This window comes from Schistocerca nitens, chromosome 4 (genome assembly GCF_023898315.1).
Source record: "Schistocerca nitens isolate TAMUIC-IGC-003100 chromosome 4, iqSchNite1.1, whole genome shotgun sequence".
NCBI classification, from domain to species: Eukaryota; Metazoa; Arthropoda; class Insecta; order Orthoptera; family Acrididae; genus Schistocerca; species Schistocerca nitens.
The window spans coordinates 64,689,484-64,703,129 of record NC_064617.1 but is presented as its reverse complement, the minus strand read 5'-3'; the positions used below and the strand labels follow the sequence as shown (position 1 = coordinate 64,703,129).

Below are 13,646 nucleotides of genomic sequence, written 5' to 3'. Positions count from 1 at the left end.
GAACGCCAGTTTTCGTTCTCCTGATAACGACGTCCTCTTGAGTAGTCCCCGCCCGGAGATCTGAATGGGGGACTATTTTACCTCAGGAATATTTTACCCAAGAGGACGCCATCATCGTTTAATCAAACAGTAAAGCTACATACCCTCGGGAAAAATTACAGCTGTAGTTCCCCCTTGCTTTCAGCCGTTGGCAGTACTACCACAGCATGGCCGTTTTGGTTAATGTTACAGGGCCAGAGCAGTCAATCATCCAGACTGTTGCCCCTATAACTACTAAAAAGACTGCTGCCCCTCTTCAGGACCGACACATTTGTCTTGTCTCTCAACAGATACCCCTCAGTTGTGCCTGCACCTATGGTACAGCTATCTGTGTCGCTGAGGCGCGCATGCCTCCGTTAGTTAGTAGCTCCATTATCAAAGAGACATTTGAGAGTCCATGGATCTAATCTGTCAGTTACTAGGCTCCTACCATTTTGTGTATTAAACCAGGGGCCTAGAAATGGTGGAGAGGCTTCGTCCCGCCGTAGTCCTCAGTGGTTCACAACCCCACAACAGTCTACGTACCCCACGGCCGGTCCTCACCGAACCCAGGGTTACTGTGCCGTTCGGCCCCCAGTGCCCGCCACCCCTCCCCTCTGGAACGTCTCACACCAGATGAGTGTAACCCCAAATGTTTGCGTGTAGAGTAACCATGGTGTACGCGTACGTGCAGCCAGTGTTTGCTCTGCAATCGCCGACATAGTGCAACTGAGGCCGAATAAGGCGAACCAGCCCGCATTCGCCGAGGTAGATGGAAAACCGCCTTAAAAACCATCAATCACAGGCTGGTCCGCACACCGGACCTCGACGTTAATCCGCCGGGCGGATACTTACCGGGAAGCACCGCGTTAGACCGCGCGGCTAGCCGGGCGGGCTTCTACTATATGGTTACACATGTAGCAGCTTTATCTGTATCACTTTATATAATTCTTAAGAAACCGTTTTTTTCTCCCATGTAAAATTTAGCAACATGGCATTACGAGGTTTTCATTGCGTACCATCCATTGCTCTACGTATTTCGTATTTCTGTCGAGAAGGCACACTGTTTTGTTTCCAACTATTTATTTCGCTTCCAGCTATGACGTTTCTTCACAAAGTAGCATTATTCTTCTATGTGGTTCAGTATCATTTACCAGTTTCGAACTGCAATCGTTGCTGTACGTACCATGCCGTGACGAAAAACACAAAATCTTTATTCATGTCACTTCCATCGAAGAAAGAAAAAGAGAAGTTCCATGGGACAAAATGTGTTGAATAGAGGGTGTCACTGGTAATTCTGAATACCTGCTCATTGAATTTAGCAATTGGTAGTGCGCACTGAGTAAGCAGACACATTGCACATGGACAAGGGCACATTCCAGCGTGTTAGCCTTCTGCTTCAAATCGCTATGCAAACGAGCCAATAAGATTGCGCTGTAAGAGTGAGGTACAGTTTTCACCTGTTGCTAACTAGTCTAGTATGCTGATATTCCATGAATTCTTATTAAGTGTCAGCAACACTTCTCGCAGCACGAAAACGATTTTCCTTCTTTTTCGCAGCTTAGTTACCCACTGGACAAGGCACTCATTTGACAGCTTTTTTATTTTCCGGGTACAGTGTTAGGTAAATGTCTTGTCTGCAGTGACAAAATAGTGCCAGCAATTGGGTTAATCATGTAGGCAAGAAGAAATCTGTCTTTTGCAACTGAATGTTAATTTTTGAAACAAATTATTCTTCGCTTATTCATAATGAGCATGGTCAGTGATCTATAATATAAACAAAATTACTTGTTTATACATATTTTGTTAGTAGGCCTCTAGCGTTTCCCGACAGCAGATTTAAAATATTTAACTATTAGTTGAGAAAGACCCACTTCGCTTCGTATTTTTTTTTTTTTTTTTTTGTTTTCAAAATGCTGGCTGGTGTGGCCGAGCGGTTCTAGGCGCTTCAGTCTGGAACCGCGCGACCACTACGGTCGCAGGTGCGAATCCTACCTCGGGCATGGATGTGTGTGGTGTCCTTAGGGTAGTTAGGTTTAAATAGTTCTACGTTGTAGGGGACTGATGACCTCAGATGTTAAGTCCCATGGTGCTCAGAGCCATTTAAACCTTTTTTTTTTTTTCAGAGTATTCTAGGTCACTCGAATACATACAACGAGATCGTAAAAAGGAGCTTTAAAAATCGTAAAAGTATAAGTATTTCTTGCTCAAAAATACAGTAGAACGCTGAGAAATACTTTTAAATACTCTTAAATCCACTTCAGTAAAATCTGTCACTTTCAAATTTTCTTCATTTGTTGAAATCTGTTTCGAAGAGTTTTGAGCTAGGACGTATTTCCACTGCAAAAAGGACAATGGAAGATTCGATAACGTTCTGGAACACCCTGGGAAATTTTAGAACGTTTTTGGAAATTTTATTGAACTTTCTAGATTTTTCTCGAATCTTATTGAAGATTCTATAACATTTTGGAACATTCTACAACATTCTCCCAAATTCTCGAACATTGCATAACATTGCCGAACATTATAGAACGTTGTGGAATCTTCTACGACATCAGAAACATTCTGGCTAATTTCGACTACTTTGCAATGGATTCCCAGGTGCTTCATCGACTTCCCGTACGAAGTCCATTGGCGTGATGCCCTCTTTTGTCATTCGTATCTTCGAAGCCAACTCTAGAGTTCCAAACCGATACTTTTTTCACGGACGCCGTACCATACCATGCGATGCCATATAACCCTCAGCGGGCTGCAGCGGTGGAGCTATGGCGCCATCTACGGACAAACTATGCTTTCATGTATTGTGCATATTCATTTACTATCGTACAGTAGTGATTTCCCGCGTACTGTCATTTTCCTTTTGCTTTAACATGCCCATTGATTCTAGTGTTGGCGGTAAATGCACAAAGTGTAATCAACCCTACAGCAAGAGTGCTACAGGAAACGTTATGTGTAGCGAAATGTTTAGGTGTGACGTACCAACGATTGTAAACCTATACCGCGTGCATCCAGGGCGTACAGAAGAACAAATGGACACATGAAAATTACAACAAATGTAAGTAAGTGATAAATCACATCGCCATTATTGTAAATAGTAAGATTATAAATATGCTCCCAGGGAACACTACATATTTCCTAACACAATAAGCATAATTAAATAATTTTCTTTTTATTATAGGCCACTGATGTTGCTCAGTATAACTAGCACAGTAATTATATTCGGCTAGAAGCAAAGCAAACATTCAGTTGCAGTAGGTAAATAATGTTTATTCTTATTTGCACAATAAACATAATTTAAGTAGCAGTTGAGGAGGAATGGATGCAAATATTCACAACAATATCATAGGATTATACTTCAGCATTGGGCCGTCCGATGTGGCCGAGTGGTTCTAGGCGCTTCAGTCTGGAACCGCGTGACCGCTACGGTCGCAGGTTCGAATTCTGTCTCGGGCATGGATGTGTGTGATGTCCTTAGGTTAGTTAGGTTTAAGTAGTTCTAAGTTCTAGGGGCTGATGACCTCAGATGTTAAGTCTCATAGTGCTCAGAGCCATTTGAACCTTCAGCATTTCGAAACAGTATTTTTAAATGTCTTTCCTGTAGCGACTCGTTCATACCCAGAAATTCGTAGGGCTCACTGTGCATGCGTCGTTTAGATACCTGTCACCCAAACTCTCACAGTTATTTAATAGACGATCCTCTTCCACGATACCACGAACTTCATCAACGTGCTCTATATAATCTGCCTCGCAGCGCTTCATCTGCTTGACGTACTTACGTGAGGGCCAGCAAAGAAACAATTTTGTTTCCAGCCCAGTTTCAGTTAGTAACGTATCGAGTGGCCCCTGGGCTGTATGTCGAGGCTCAACGAAATCCCTGCATCGCAGGATGTGGCCCCTCTTTGTAAGAAGAGTTCTGCCAGTGTGTGTGTGTGTGTGTGTGTGTGTGTGTGTGTGTCAACGGCCGCTCGGCTCCTGGAAATCCCCGACAAACCGCAGCTGCGGAAGAACCCGTTCGCTCACCGCCTGCTGCGTTGACGACCCTCCTAACAGCTTCCATGCTGTACAGCTGCTGGTGGGTCAGTTCCAGCATAACCGCAGGCCCGTATCTAAAGAGGAAAGGTGGAGGCGGTTCATATGTTTGAAGAAAAAACCCATGTCTTACAGATCGCCTAGCATCCAGCGCACGTTGGTCCATCGATTATTCATACGATTTTGAAACGCATCCCTGTTGGTTTTTGAACATTTTTCAACACATTCTAAGTTGATTTCTGAATGAATCATAAGTTCATTTCTGAATGATTCATAAGTTGATTTTTGAATACGTGCGTAGTGTACGTGATGTTTTTGCATGGGAATCTCCGACACATCAAGAATCAAAGAACTTTTCCAGAGACGGGTATGGGGTTATAAGAGCTGAGCCGAATAAACGCGAACGAGTAAACCAATCTCTGGTTTTTATGCTGCTGATTGTATGTGCGAATGTGAAGTGTTAATTATTAGCGAAATCCATAGATTCAGACTACCAGAGTGGAAATAAACGACAAACAGAAATAAGTGGTAAGAAATATTACATACTATCTTCTCAGTGTATCCTAGAAAATTAAATCTTGACAGAAAGTTTGTGACAGATCGCTTAACTACTGAGTGCCAGTTGCACAGTGCTCGCTTGGCAGCCGTGTAAGTTCTATTCTCGGAACAGCACGGAAAACGCGCTTTATGAACGCATAATAAAGCCTAACCGGAGAATAAACGCGGGATAACTAAACCGATCATTCTGGCGGGGTTGGTTAAGTTAAAAGGAGAATAAGTTTTGACACTGGTAGGAATATTTACAGAATTAGTTACAACAAGATTGTTTGTTGGAACGAGGAATAAGAAGAAGAAACGGGGCACCACACAAATTATATCGAAGAATATGACGATTCCAAATTTATATAAAAATTACGTACTACTACTTTTTAATCTTATGCTTGAGAAACTGGAGCGTATGAATGAAATTTGGAACTATTTCCTAAAATAAAACTTGTAGTAGGCCTAATAGCCATTTGATATTGTTACTTCTTGAAATATATTCCGTCGTGATATTTATGTAAATGAGGTACATAAAAGTGACCACTTGAACCAAAACTGCCTCGCTTACTTGGCGTATGTTATAATTGCTGCACTATCAGTACGGCGTATTTCGTTTTATCTAGAAGACAGTCACAAAATAGACCTAATAAAACATAGAAACGAAATCTCTTTTCGGTACTAGTCGTATTAACAGCTCTTTCATTATTAGTGTACGACGTTTTGATTTTTCATGTAGCAAAACGTTTGACGAACTTTGATGAGGTGATACATTCTTCCGCAGAAAGTAAGGCACGCCGTGTAAAGCTGTAGCAAGATCAGAGAGGAAAAAAATGCTGGGACCTAAGGATTGAAGAAATGTGTACTGTTTTGCTTGCCTCTTGTTTTTACTTGTTTTATGTTTCCTCTGTTTAATTTTAGGTCACACAAAAAAAAGAGAATGTTATTAGCTAACAGGCAATGAAGAGTACAGATTTTCTGAAGAGTTCTTATTCTCCCAGTCCCAAATAATCGAAATCACTATTAACTGTGAGTTTTTTTTTTTTCTTTAAGGGGGATAGGATGTCAAATCGGCCGACTGGCAGTAGGAGACATTTTAATTTCTACTTTTCTGAATATAGGTTTGATGGCTTACATTACAAAATACACACTTGACGTACGATACAAGGATGCTGAACAATGCAGTGTGAAGAGTCGTGACACTGCACTTTGGCACACTTAAGAACAAATAACGTGTCTTACATTTCCTCGTATATATGTTTTATATATCAAACTCTTTAGAAATATTTAGAAGGATGTGCGTTACAAAATGAACATGCTTATGAAAAATCTTTAATTTTTAATTTTTGACTTCCTAGATCAAACGCTCGAGAGGAGTGGGAGGGGGTTCTACTATAAAGCTTTTGCACCGGTGCGGAAATATCGTAGATCCGTGGCTACGTAACCGAAAAGAACACAAAATATCAACAAAACAGACGATTCCAAATGAGCGATTTGTGAAGACGAGTCTTACCCAAATTTTGTTCTTCGCGGTTGCCTCGTTTTCTCTGGTAAAGTTACCACAGGGTAGTGGATGTTTCCTTTAGTCGTTAGTTTCAGAATAATTTTATTGTGAGAGAGTCATTTAAAACGGAAATGATCATATCTTAGAATAAATACAAGCTGTTATTAAAATATGTTCAAATAAAATAGAAGATACAATCGAAATTTTTTATTTACTTCCATATTAATGTCGCTGGTCTACAACACAGTTTTTACAACGTTTGTAGAACTGATTACTGAGGTGATAGTTTGTAACGAAGTTAGCCACAGGGGTCAGTTTAGCTTCCAGCAGTTTCGGTTCGTGCCGCTTTCTGTTGGTCAGTGTGAACATGCGGTGCAAGTACACATATGAATAGAGGCTCAATATCTGTCCTTAATTACAATCAACTCCTCGCACACGAAACGGATGAGACCCCTCCTCACCTATGACAAATAATGGACATTTTCCAGAGAAACGATGTCATCTCTCGTTACCTATATCTACATCAATACATTGCAAACCACGTGAAGTGCATGAAACATGTCAGGTATAAATGCAACTGCACCGCTGCTCTACAGGGATTTTTTCATCTGCATTTGCCACGCCTGCATCACAGATTTTATTTCTAAAAGTAGGTACGCTTAAAATAGCTGTTCATTAGCACTTCTCGAAAGTATAAGGATGAAAGATAGAGAACAATGCGAAAACCTGAAGACATACGAGTACGCTCAACGTGAAAACAGGGCCATAGAAAATATTCCCTGTCCTCTTAAAACAAATTTCTTTGACAACAGCTGTGAAAATGAAAGGTTTCCGACCGGGAACAGTAGATGATTCTCTGAATTACGAAGGCAGTACGCTACCAAACGCGCATATTGGTGCATAACACGCTATACGAAACCCGTCCTAGTGTGTACTTTTTCTTTCTTTCGATCATACAAATTTATCTTACACAAAACTTTCACTTCTACATATTTGCAGTATTGCTTATCGACATTTGATAAGCAAAACACATTTCCATTTGTACTTTTGGATTTAGATCTTTGGTGGCCTTGATAATATGTTCTAATAACAAATCATAACAAAAGCCCTCAGGTTTTGATCAACCATTAATGGGACTGAAAGGCGTATTTTCATAATATGGAAGTTCTACTAACTATACTAGCAAATACGACGTATTAGTTTCAGAATAACTGGTTCAAACATCGAAACTGTCAGATTCGGTCTATAAAGTAGAACTGAATCGTGCATCGCATTGTGTCACATATCGCAGCATATTCACAAAATCAGGTGAATGTCATACTGCTATTCAAGCTCGATAACGTTCCATGACCGAATTTACAAATTCTGACGTCGCAAAAATTGTCACGGTCCACAAACACATTCGGCTTCACGGCCGTTTGAGAAAAGGTGTAGTAATTAGCGTATCCTGGTATTTTTTGTTCTTCCAGAGTGGATTTCTCGTGTTAAGGTTGGCTAGCGTTGCTGCATCTGGATCACGAGGCCCCGGGTTCGATTCCCGGCCGGATTGGGGATTTTCTCTGCCCGGGGATTGGGTGTTTGTGTTTTCCTCATCATTTCATCATCATCACAAATTGTGACGGTGACTATATTGGACTGTGAAGAAATTGGACTGTGTAAGAACTGGGACCTTGTACGGGCGCAGCCGACCGCTGTGGGCAAGCTGTTCTAAGCGCTTCAGTCCGGAACCATGTGGCTGCTACGGTTGCAGGTTCGAATCCTGCCTCGGGCATGGATGTGTGTGATGTCCTTAGGTTAGTTAGGTTTATGTAGTTCTATGTCTAGGGGACTGATGACCTCAGACGTTAAGTCCCCTTAGTGCTTAGAGCCATTTGAACCATTTGTACGGGCGCTGATGACCGCGCAGTTGAGCGCCCCACAAACCAAACATCATCATCATCATCTCGTGTTAAGGTTGTTAATAGTTGTGAATGCTAGTTTTATGGGTGCATTTTTTAATAAATTGTTCATCTTGTTTGACAGCTTTCCCATGTATTCCTCTGGTACGTATGTGGCTTTTCGTTTGGTTAGGGTTCCTTTTGTTAATTTTGTACACTAAGGTGACTAAAGTCATGAGATACCGATATGAATGCATTCAGGTGGAAGTAATATCTAGTGCACAAGGCATAAAAGGGCGATTTTTCGACGCAGTTGTCATTTGTACTCAGGTGATTCATGCGAAAAGGCTTCTGACGGGAATCAACAGACTCTGAACGCGCATTGGTAATTGGAGTTAGCAGCATGGGACTTTCCAGTTCGGAAATCGTTAGGGCATTGAGTATACCAAGATCCACAGTGTCACGAATGTACCGAGAATGCCAAATTTCAGACATTACCTCTGCCATGGACTACGCAGTGCTTTCACTTAACACCCGAGAGCAGCGGTGTTTGGGTAAAGTTATCAGTGCTAACAAACAAGCAACATTGAAAAAACCACAGAAATCAGTGTGGGACGTGCGACGCACGTATTCTTTAGGTAAATTTGGCATTAGTGAGATGTGGCAGCAGGCGACTGACGCGATTGCCTTTCGTGACAGCACGACATCGCCTGCAGTGCCTCTCCTCGGCTCGTGACCATTTAGATTGGAGACGACTGGAAAATCATGGCCAGGCTAGATTTCAGTTACTGAGAGCTAATGGTAGAGGTCGAGTGTTGCGCAAACCCCACGAAGCCATGGACCTAACAAGTTGCCAACAAGGCACTGTGCGAGCTGTTGGTGGCTCCATAGCGGTGTTGGATGTGTTTACATAGAATGACGTGGGTCCGCTGGTCCATCTGAACTACTTAGAAACCGTCTGAAACCATTCATGAACTTCAAGTTCCCAAACAACGATGCAAATTTTAAGGATGACAAAGCGCCATGTCACCGGGCCTCAGTTGTTGGCTGTTGGTTTCAAGAAAATTCTGAACAATTCGAGCCATTGATTTGGCCACCCCGATCGCCCGACACGAATCGCGTCGAACATTTATGGGACATAATCGAGGGGGCGGTTCGTGCACAAAGTCCTGGACTGGCAGCACTTTCGTAATGATGGACAGAGACAGAGGCAACATGGCCCAATACTTCTGCAGCGAACTTCCAACGCCTTGTTGAGTCCATGCTACATAGAAGATGTGAGCGTACCACAACATATCGAAGCAGCGGCGCTTGTTAGAAACCCGGACAGAGAAAACAGGGCGATATCGGAACACAGTATTGTGGATACTACAAGCAGAAATCATGTATGAGGTCGGAGATCACGATGCTGAGGAAAGGGGAGATGACTTCAATCTGGTGGTATTTTTAATGGACATGGAGAAGAAATTTGAGGAGAAAATTAATGAGTTAGTACGACATAATAATGAGACGAGGACGGACATCAAAAATATCGGTGCTCAGGTGAATCAGATGCGAGAGGAACACAAGTCATTGGCAAATAAACTCCAGGAAAAACTACGTAAAGTAAACAACAAAGCTACGAAAGGCTTAAATATTGCACATGATGCTAAGAAGACGGCAGAGAGCACCAAGACAGTATCATAAAGTTTAGCAAGACGTGTAGCAGCTGAAGCAGCGAAAATGAGTAAACGCACAGAACAGCAAGGACGAGAGGCGGTGATTAATTTGAAGATGAAGATCGAAAGCGTGGAAAAGCGACAAAATGTCGCGGAGCAGTGCATCGACACGAAAATACGTGAAGACGCGGATTTTCATGCGACAGCGGCCATGGACAAATTAGAGTCTGAGCTGCGCAAATTAGGGACAGGTTCGGAGGAAACAACTGCAACCCCCGTACACCGGGCAAAAGGAGGTCCGACACGATAATATGACGTATCCCATCACCTTATTGTATTACGGTGTATTGGCTGGTATTTGAGTTTTGTAGCCAGCCGCGGTGGCCGAGCGGTTCTAGGCGCTACAGTCTGGAACCGGGCGACCGCTACGGTCTCTGGTTCGAGTCCTGCCTCGGGCATGGATGTGTGTGATGTCCTTAGGTTAGTTAGGTTTAAGTAGTTCTAAGTTCTAGGGGACTAATGACCTCAGAAGTTAAGTCCCATAGTGCACAGAGCCATTTGAACCATTTTTGAGTTTTGTATGTTTGGGTGAAATTGACTTTGCAGGCTACATATTGGAGTGTAGATACTTCTTTCTGTATTGCTGATTGTTCTAGCGTCAGAAGGATGTATTAGACAAAGGACTAAAACACAACACGGAACCAAAATTATATAACAAAGCCACTAAAAGCCGTGTAGCATGGTGAAGTAATATAATGAAAGATTAAAATTTTGAGTCCCGAAATGACTTGCATAAAAATGGATTTTTTATGAAGTTGTTGATTCTAGTCGACTTTCCTGATAACAATGGAACGATACATATCAATCCATATACATGGTTTTTTTCTATACTGCATCTATTAGTAAAAAGTCAGTTGGTTATATATTTTCTTTCTCGCACAATGTAACTTGAATCCTATTGCTTCATCTTAGGTTGCTATGTGAGGTAGTTACATGCTGCAGTTCCGTATACATTGTGAATGTATAATGTAAGTTTATAACTACGGTCACTGTACGGTTTTACAAGTAAGAGACTTGGAGGATAATGTACTATACCTTGAGGTACTGCACAACTTTACGAATATCAGCTGGACCATGCAAGAGTAATGGGGATCACTCATTGTATCGACCCAGCCAGGTAGCGCAATGATTGAGACACTGGAACCGTTTTCTGGAAGACACCGGTTCGAAACTACGCCGGCTCATTCAGATACGTCTTTGTGACGATTTCTCTAAACTGCTGAACACGAATGCCCAGATTGTTTCTTTGCAGGGCACAGCCTAGTTTCCAGTCCCGTCCTACTTTCTTCTTCTACACTAATAACCTCGTCGCCAACAGGAGATTACAGCTTTATATTCCTTCCATCCCTCTATCTCCGGATTTCATTTCTGCCTTTTGTAACAGGAAAAAACTGTCAGAATGGCGTAAGATAATGTGAAGTTGCGACGGTTTTATTCTTAAATATAGTTAGACTCCCCGCCCCCCTAAAAATGTTATTACTATCTACACTATACTAGTCCCATTGGTACTGAGACAACAGTCTGTGTAGGAGTTGTAGTTGGGCTTTTACGTGTCGGAACAAGATCGCAAATTTTTCAAATTTGTGCTGACCTGGTGTATTCACTCCTGGTAGTTAGTTCAAATGGCTCTGAGCACTATGGGACTTAACATCTGAGGTCATCAGTCCCCTAGAACTTAGAACTACTTAAGCCTAACTAACCTAAAGACATCACACACGTCCATGCCCGAGGCAGGATTCGAACCTGCAACCGTAGCGGTCGCGCGGTTCCAGACTGAAGCGCCTAGAACCGCTCGGCTACTCCGGCCGGCCCCTGGTAGTTGTCCCAGTGCAAGGTAAGGAGAGCTGTTGGGTTTTCATCACGTGCTATTATTGGTAAAAGTCCATTGCTGCTATATGGGACTCCGACCTTTAGAGTCAGACTATTAGCAGTAGAGATTTTAAAATGGTTGCCTATTATTATATTCGCGAAGTTAGCATGACAAAACCACTGTCGGTATTAAGTCGTGTGCTCCGATCGATAAGCGATCTTGCAAATCCACATCCACACGTGAAAACAATCCATTAATGTAATTCATACGCTTTTCATACACTATTGAGTAGCAGATAAAAATTTTCCCAATATCTAACTAGTCTGCATCGGTCTCAGACCGAGTGCAGGAAACACATTCCATCAGATTTATGGGCAAATCTAAAATCTTCCTAGCCTACCAACACTCAGCTGTACTGACTGCCAGCAAGGCTTGAACTCTGCTAACTGCCAGCGCAGATCTGTTCCACGAGGGGCTATTCATAGCAACACGACAATGGAGCTATTCAGTACTTTTCTTTGGTTTTAAATTTTACTATGAGATAACTCTTGTTAGTAATGGCCTGCTTGCTAATGCCTACACTGAGATGTAACATACCCCATATACACTACTGGCCATTAAAATTGCTACACCACTAACATGACGTGCTACAGACACGAAATTTAACCGACAGTAAGAAGATGCTGTGATATGCAAATGATTAGCTTTTCAGAACATTCACACAAGGTTGGCACCGGTCGCGACGCCCACAACGTGCTGACATGAGGAAAGTTTCCAACCGATTTCTCATACATAAACAGCAGTTGACCGGCGTTGCCTGGTGAAACGTTGTTGTGATATCTCGTATAAGGAGGAGAAATGCGTACCATCACGTTTCCGACTTTGATAAAGATCGGATTGTAGCCTATCGCGATTCGGTTTATCGTATCGCCACATTGCTGCTCGCGTTGGTCGAGATCCAATGACTGTTAGCAGAATATGGAATCGGTGGATTCATGAGGATAATAAGAATGCCGTACTGGATCCCAACGGCCTCGTATCGCTAGCAGTCGAGATGACAGGCATCTTATCCGCATGGTTGTAGCGGATCGTGCAGCAACGTCTCGATCCCTGAGTCAACAGATGGGGACGTTTGAAAGACAACAACCATCTGCACGAACAGTTCAACGACGTTTGCAGCAGCATGGACTATCAGCTCGGAGACCATGGCTGCGGTTACCCTTGACGCTTCATCACAGACAGGAGCGCCTGCGTTGGTGTACCCAACCACGAACATGGGTGCACGAATGGCAAAACGTCGTTTTTTCGGATTAATCCAGGTTCTGTTTACAGCGTCATGATGGTCGCATCCGTGGTTGGTGACATCGCGGTGAGCGCACATTGGAAGCGTGTATTCGTCATCGCCATACAGGCGTATCACCCGGCGTGATGGTATGGGGTGCCATTGGTTACACGTCTCGGTCACCTCTTGTTCACATAGACGGCACTTTGAACAGTGGACGCTAAACTTCAGATGTGTTACGACCCGTGGCTCTATCGTTCATCCGATCCCTGCGAAACCCTACATTTCAGCAGGATAATGCACGACCGCATGTTGCAGGTCCTGTGCGGGCCTTTCTGGATACAGAAGATGTTCGACTGCTGCCCTGGCCAGCACATTCCCCAGATCTCTCACCAACTGAAATCGTCTGGTCAATGGTGGCCGAGCAACTGGCTCGTCACAATACGTCAGTCGCTACTATTGATGAACTGTGGTGTTGAAGCTGCATGGGCAGCTGTACGTGTACACGCCATCCAAGCTCTGTTTAACTCAATGCCCAGGCGTATCAAGGCCGTTATTACGGCCAGAAGTGGTTGCTCTGGGTATCGATTTCTCAGGATCTATGCACCCAAATTGCGTGAAAATGTAATCACATGTCAGTTCTAGTATAAAATATTTGTCCAATGAATACCCGTTTATCGTCTGCGGTTCCTCTTGGTGTAGCAATTTTAATGGCCAGTAGTGTACTTACAAAAATTCCTCTTTTACGTTTTGTTTAGCAAATAAAAAGTAACGTTGCTTTCCATGGTCGCAATCACCGATAAACACTTTCTCACGACGGCGGCTGTCTGCTGCATTGCTCAGGATACTTGACTGACACTAAAGCAAT

General features: G+C 42.9%; 1 protein-coding gene across 1 annotated transcript in view; it reads left to right on the top strand.

Annotated features, from left to right (window-relative positions):
* LOC126252121 (arylsulfatase B-like) overlaps nt 1-13,646 on the top strand; it is a 366,034-nt gene that overhangs the window by 206,194 nt on the left and 146,194 nt on the right. The window lies entirely within an intron of this gene.